At 34.6% G+C, this 7698-nt stretch overlaps 1 pseudogene; it reads right to left on the bottom strand.

The window, feature by feature from the left end:
* Window positions 1-466: 466 nt before the first annotated feature.
* LOC114315731 (putative boron transporter 7) lies at window positions 467-4875 on the bottom strand (annotated as a pseudogene).
* Window positions 4876-7698: the final 2823 nt, after the last annotated feature.

The following is a 7698-nucleotide window of genomic DNA, read 5'->3' as shown; positions in this document are numbered from 1 at the left end:
TGGAAAATCACTTTTGATATAATCTATACACTTTGTTGCGAGAATTCTCTTCTGCTTCTTATAATTATAGTGATCTTCGAATTCAATAGATTCTAGCAGAGTTGTAGCTTTCATTGCTATGTGATTCTGCTATTGTTCACATTCTATGCTGGGCCACAAGTTTAAAAGTGGAAAATTCACCATTGCCACCATATTACCAATTCCACTACCACCATGACTACAACCACCATCATCGCCAACCACAACCACAACCACTGTCATCGCCGTTACTACCACCACCTCCACCACATCACTATCACTACCACTACTATCACCACTAATGCAACCATTAGTATATAAGTTTCAAGAACGCAACCAAACATAGATAAGTTTTCTGTTAAAAAAAAAACAATAGAAAATGATTTTCATCGAAACCAACGGAGTGTATGTACCCTTATAATTTTTATAATATTTAGTGACTGGATTTTGGTGATGGGGTTTGTACTAGTCCCACTTGCATCTTCCATAGCATGGGTTGGTGCATGATCACATGAGTACATGTACATGTATTACTGCTAAGCATAAAGTAATGGCTTTAATTAGAGTCTTGCCTGCTAGAGACATTCATCACTGAAGCTTGCTGATCTAAACTTCAACTCTCCTCTGTTGGTCATCAACTCATCCAATATCTCTGCATCACTGCTTTCAAATTCATGGTTTTCATTCCCTATAAGAGGCTTGTCCCCATCCTGCACATATCAAGCATTACTAATTAGCTATAAAACTAAACTGACGTTCACATATGTTTCAGAACTAAAGTGGTATGAAACGTGTAACTAATGATACAATTCCAATTTCATCTGATTTGGCAAAAGAGTTGAGCCTTTGAGCAAGATGCATCAAAGAAGCATAAAAGAACTGAGAATAGATTCAATATAAATTCATTTTATATACGTTGCAAATAAATACTGAATTTTACACACTAAAGAAAACTTAGTGTAATCATAGCATTCACAATACCCAATTGGTGATCATTGGCATAACAATTGATTCAGAGACAATTTACCTCGAATGGCATGCTTTGACTACGATTTCAATTACCGGCAATTTCCTCATACTCAGCTGCATCCAGCTCCTGAAGATACTGTGAGTGAAACAGTTTGGGAAGAAGATGCTGCCTAATGATTATGAGCAGAAAAAATGGTGTGGGAAACAATATCCCAGCTATTGGTATCCATGTAATGCCAAAACATAATAGAAGATATGCGAACTGGAAGAGCGTGAACATAGCAATATAACTGAAAGGCACCAACTCAACAAACGAAACATGTCTCCTTCCAAGATTCTGTCAAATATAAATTCAGCATCAATAGGAGTGATTGGTTTCTCAAACTACCAAACTCAATGAATAACTAAACCTATAAGTACTTGAGTAATAACTTACTTGTACTGCCTTTTAGGTGTAATAAAAAGCAGTAAAATTCTTTCCCAGAACTGGTTTCCAAGGAGGCTGTCAAGAGCCATGTAGGCAAAATATCCCCAAAGAACTGATGTAGGAATCATCTTGATTGCCGGCATAGCAAGTAGTGATGCTCTGACAAGAAGTGATTGTAAAAGATTGCTCACTTTTTGCTCATTAACCCGAACAAGCAAGTGAGCATCGATGTGTTTTTCCAGATCATTACCATCTTTGCTTCCTCCATCTTCACTTTTCATGACTGCGTCCTTCAAGTTCTTCAGCTCTTTTGCTACTGCATGCTGCATTAGAAACCCAAATACTAAAGTTATAAATGTCCAAGAAGAAAATTGAAGTAAATTTACAAACAATTTTTTAATTTCTAATTTTTAGTTACTTATTTTGCGTACATCTGGAGTTGTGTCCATTTCTATGAAGACTGCTTGCATTCTGCCATAAATTTCAGAGTCGCTACCTTGTTGCTTTATGCATTCCTTGGCACTCTTTACCATCTTCTTTCTGCTCAACTGCAATTGTATCGAATTCTTTAATATTCTACACAAATTAAATTTCCAACGAAAATAAGAAACTTTTTTATTACTCAAACTAACTTGTCTCTTGAGAACAGCAAGGCTCTTTGTGTGCATGGGAGATTGTGGAAGTACGCCATTTGCAGGAGGGAGTCCAATTGATCCATAAAGCAATGTCTGAATTATGGTTTCAATGAAAAGAATAGCCTGAGTCAGTATCTATAGACAAAAAGACACAAATTCAACTAATTTACCATAATTTCGAGCAATAAGATGTCATAGTGGTAAGCAGATGGATTCTTGAGATTGAATTCCTTTTGTTGTGCCATTTGTGAAGCAACACAGTGGTCAAAAAAGTAAAGACCTGTGATCATCACAGCAGGAATGAAGGCAGCAAAGATGTATACTACAGGGACCTTCCCCATATCCTGCAGTTCAAATGTGTTAAGTGCATAATTTAGTGTCTTATGCTTTGAATTGGTATTTTTATGCATACAAGTTTTATCAGCCTTCTATTTTTTTGTCAAAAAATCTACTTTAGGCATATAAAGGAGTTTATATAACACATAAATATGTTTTATGGAAGCAACCATAAGAGAGGAGAACATCTCATTCTCATAAAGCATGTGATGGTACCAAAGAAAATTTAATTTTAGATTTATCATTTGCAAAGAGCAAAATTTCATTTCTTTTCCATCACCACATCTAAAATGTTTTTGTTTCTGAGGAAACAAAAATTATACAGTAGTGAAATATCAAAATTCAAATGTTTCCACCGAAACACTACGAAACCTACCAAAACAATTCCTACTAAGAATATTTAACAATGTCTATTTTATTTGCCTCTTTTTTTTTAGAAAGATGTGAGAAAAGTAAAACTCTTAAAATTATTAGAGAATATGAGAATTTATAAACAAGAAAAGGAGAAAGAGAGAGGAGAAGATTAAACAGGCATGATTAAGCCTCTTATTCTCTTTCTTTGTTACCACAAGAGCAAAGTACTTCCCCCCCCCCTCCTTTTTCATCCATACGACTGCTAGAATTTTTATTTTCACAACATCAGATGTGTGTCCCAACTAAGCCATCAACCCTTTTGTTTATCAACTTCTAATATTCATAGACCTCAACATATGCAATTATTTTATTTTTGAGAAAACTAACATTTATATAGGTTTTAGTTTTTGTTACTAAATATTTTGTTTCCAAATTCTTTTATCATTTCCCATGTGTTTCGGAAACATTTTTGTTTCCAAGCTACCCAAAATAACATTTTTAGAACATAATACTCGAAAGCAAATTGTAGGTGCTTTCCTCATAAGGACTGAGTAAGAAACAGCCCTGGAGAAAGAAACAAAGAAAAAAATGGTTACATATTCTGACCTTGATTACCGTCCAGTGGAGCAAAGATGCAGACTCCCAAGGAAGTGGACCAAAGAGCCTCCTGGGAACTCCTGAAGGAATTTTGGTAGGTACACCAAATGACAATAGTGACCATATTAGAACCATACAAGGAAGCCCATAGTTTGCAATGAAACTTCGTTGCCATCCGGAATTCAATAACAAAAAGTTCATGATCAGATTTTAGTTGAATGTTATCTTTGCCCAAAGATACAAAGTCAACACCACAAACATGTGCCGTACCTCCATGTCCTTGCTCTTCTGCTCTTTAGAGCGGTAAAGAGTAGGCCAAAGGAGAATATGATTGCCAACAACCCATTTGTATAGAGCCACTAGAAATTATATTTTTCTGCGGTTGGATCTTCAGCTTTGGGGATCCTAAATTCACTAACCAACCCCTACCATTCAACAATGTTGTTCCAAGATTATTCTTGCAGAATTTATTAAAAAATAAAGTTTCATTTCACAAAGCAATAAAAAGGGCTATTGCAGTAATTGAACAAATAGATACAATAGGAATTCAAGTACAAATTTCAAGGCATATCGATGAAATAAAAATGAACCTATTGAATAGATCAGAGAAAGTAGGGTTCCTCTACAAACCATTCAAGCGAAAATTTATTATAACTGTAAAAAAAAAAAAAATTGTTTCTAGGCCTAATAATACAGTTTCTATTTGTTAATCTAGTAAATACCTTGATAGCCTCTTGCATGAAAAGAACAGCAATCAACATGCCAAAAAGTTCGCCTGCTATTCTTGTAAATCTACTGATAATAGTGCAAGCATTAAATGCAGCAAGGAGCAAGAGCAAGATGGCTGTCCAGACACAAACCCTGAAAGTTGTGTCAAGAAAATGAAACTACTACACAAAAAATTTTGACTAGGAAATATATGGAGGCGGATTCATCTTTACCATCCCGCCCAAGCCAAGAACAACTCTTGTCCAAGATCTGCCTTCTCTTTGGTAAAATTGTACAGGTAAGTGTACATTATAACCGTGGGCTCAGCAACTCCCAATATCAACAAAGGTTGATAGCCAAATATTGAATGTATGATGCCACAAATGGCAGTCGAAGCCAAAGTATCTTCTGTGCTCAAGCTTCCATCTATAGAAAAGAAATAAATAACAAAAAAAATATCAGAAAGATCCATGTCAATTGATAAATCAGATTAAGGCACCACACTTGCACTTAGTGACCTTTACTAAATAGGAAAAGAATAAGCATAATTAATGTTCGACCTGTTTCTCTATTAAGCTGTTCTCCGAACACAATGACTGGAAGAGCAGATGCACAGAAGATATATGTGGTTGGAGCCAAAATCCTAAAGTAGATGAACCTAAAATTACATTCCAATTGAAATGTTCTACATAATGAATGTAATTCTTTCTCTAATAAAAACAAACAAACCATTAACCTGGTGCTTGAACAAAATGCATCGTGCCAATCTTGCTTATAGCACGCTTTTCTTCCTTTAAAGTCATTAATAATCCCTCTGAATGGAGATTTCATATTCTTCGTCGCTGATTGCAAAAAATCAAACAACAAATTGAGATACATGAGAATTATACGTGACCATTTAGGATATATTCTAGTGTCAATTGGAGGGAAATAGAAGTTAGAGCAATACAGTTTGGCATTTGACACCAATGCAAAATTTCTGAAGAACACAGATAGATACCAAGGCAACAGCAAAATCTACCCATGTGATTCTTGGTCTCTAATGTTTAATGCAACTGTTCTCAAGGCCAGTTAAACTAAGTATTGACCTATTAATACAACTTGTTAAAAAAAATCTAAATAAATAATAAAAAAAATGATCTACAGTTGAAATAAGATAACTTCACCAAAAAAGAAAGAATAATTATTTCCCTAAAATTTCCTGTTTGTTGAAAATTTTAAATTCTCCAATCCATCAATTCACAGATCAAGACAATTGTTTACTAAAACAATACAATTGTTTCTACAAATTTGGGTAAACACCATAACTGTTCATCAACTTCCGTTTCACTTGCATAACAGCAACACATATGTATGTATATGTATAATATTTGTGTATCTATGTATTGCTATGTATGCACATTATATAGATTATCTATACTATCAACAAGACAATATACAGAGTACAAACAGAGTACAACATGGAAAAAACTTTGTCACGATTTTCGTATTTCTAAAATATTTTTTTACATATTATAATTGGGTAAATTACACTTTGCATTTTATAGTACTTTAGTCCCTACACATGAAATCTTGACAGCCAACTCCTTACATTTTGGTTAAATCTCACTTTGGCCCCAATAGATGAAATCGTGAGAGTCAACTCCTTTCATATTTAGTTGAATCCCACTTTGATCCCTGCACAAATGTTAATGTCCCCTTTCTGTTACTACATTGTTTAAGTCTTTAATAGAATCCAGTCATGTGACAAGTATTTGACTACAAAATGAGAGTAAAAGAGGAAAATCATCCCAATTTCCCACCAATATACCATTTGTCCCACGTGATAAATACGTAAGAGTTATATAACACAATATATACATATATGTATATATGTTCATATGTTGAAAAATGGGATAAAGAGGCAAGATAACAGAGCATTTGAAATTAAAATTGACAGTAGAGAAATTGAAGAGAAAGGAAGAGGAATAGACGAAAACCTAAGTTTATCTCTCTAATCGTTCATAGTCTGCATTTTGTTTTAGCCAAATGTAGTCATAATTTAATATAAATTTTCTTCTTTCTACTCATCTTCATTTCTCTGCTGCCTTTTTTAATTTCAAAAGCTCTATTATATTGTCACAACCCAACCCAACCCCCACCCCACAGGATTAGAGTCATAATCGGCCAGTAATCGGAGATTACCAAAGGTGTTGGCTCCGCCAAACACGTGCCTAGGCCCCGGCGTTTGACCTATATAAATACATTCAGGTACAACGGTTCAAAATACAGTACATCCATGTATTTTGAAGCGTAATCTACTCGGTCTATTTGTTATTTAATCCCTAAATTGTTTCTTTTTGTTCCTTATTTTCCATCATATTTATGAAATGTGAATGCACATGAAAACCATGCAAACAGAGGCCCGGAAGTCAAGAAAATAAGAGGAAAATCAAACTGAACCTGCTCTGTTGGCCATACGTGTGGTGGTCTTGGCCGCTCGTGCGGTGGCCTTGGCTGCTCGTGCGAGCAGAATGCAAGTGGGAACAGGGGCGAACCGGCCGCTCATGCGGTGGCCTAGGCCGCTCAAGCGGGCTAGGTTGAAACCCAATTCGAAAATTTGCTAAAAATGAAATTCTTCCCCTTTACAAAACTAACCTCAATGGATACAAAATAAGGCTCAAAACTCTTCAAAAAAATGTTGAGTCAAACTTTCTCAACTCAAATAAGGGCTATGGCTTCAAATCAAAACTCAATGCTTGTATACAAGAACTCAAAATCATGAACTTTGAGTGTAAAATCACACTCTATGCAAATTATGGTTGCCAAAGCTCAAATCAATGAAATTTTTCCTCAAATGCACAATCTCACATGTAACAACAAAAATGAGGCCATATGTGCTCAAATTTAAAGCTATTTCCTACAAGTAATTAAGGAGACATATGTTACAATTATCTTGCATCTTCGTCACAATTTTCAGCATATGAACATGTATATACGCCTCAGTTGGGAAGTGACTACTTTTTTTTTGGCTATTTGGCTATTTTAGTTTTTGTGTTTGAAAAGTTGGGTTGAATTTTTTGGTTAATTGTTGTATTAGAAAATGCTTGAAATGATGTTTGAGGCTAAAATGACAAATTTGTCCCTAAACTTAGACACATTCACGCTTTTCCAAAATTGGTCTAAAGGGGCAAAATTGTCATTTACTACATATAGTGGTAGGCTGTCAATGTGACAGTGGCTTAGGCTACTTTTTTTTTAATATATATTTTTTTAATATAGGTAAGTGGCTTAGGCTATTGTTTGAGACTATTTGGTTTTTTTAGTATTTGATGCTATTTAATCCCCAAACCTAGGTTCCCAAACATCGCCATATTGTATTATATAACTTTAATGTGCTTATCACGTGGGATAAATTACGTATTAACAGAAAATGAAAATGATTTTCTTTTTTCACCCTCATTTTGTAGTGACAAACTTGTGACATGACTGGATATTGCTAAAGACTTAAACAATGTAGTAATAGAAGGGGAATATTGACACTTGTATTGGGATCAAAGTTAGATTTGATGTAAAATTCAGGAGTGCAAAGTGTAATTAACCCTATTATAATTCTATGATTCTCACATTTTAACTGTTTCAAATAATTTTCATAATTATTATGTAGAAGTCTAT

The sequence above is a fragment of the Camellia sinensis genome, chromosome 13 (assembly GCF_055761805.1).
Source record: "Camellia sinensis isolate YWXY chromosome 13, ASM5576180v1, whole genome shotgun sequence".
In the NCBI taxonomy this organism is placed as follows: domain Eukaryota; kingdom Viridiplantae; phylum Streptophyta; class Magnoliopsida; order Ericales; family Theaceae; genus Camellia; species Camellia sinensis.
Note: the sequence above shows the minus strand (reverse complement) of the source record. Positions and strands in the feature narration are given on the sequence as shown.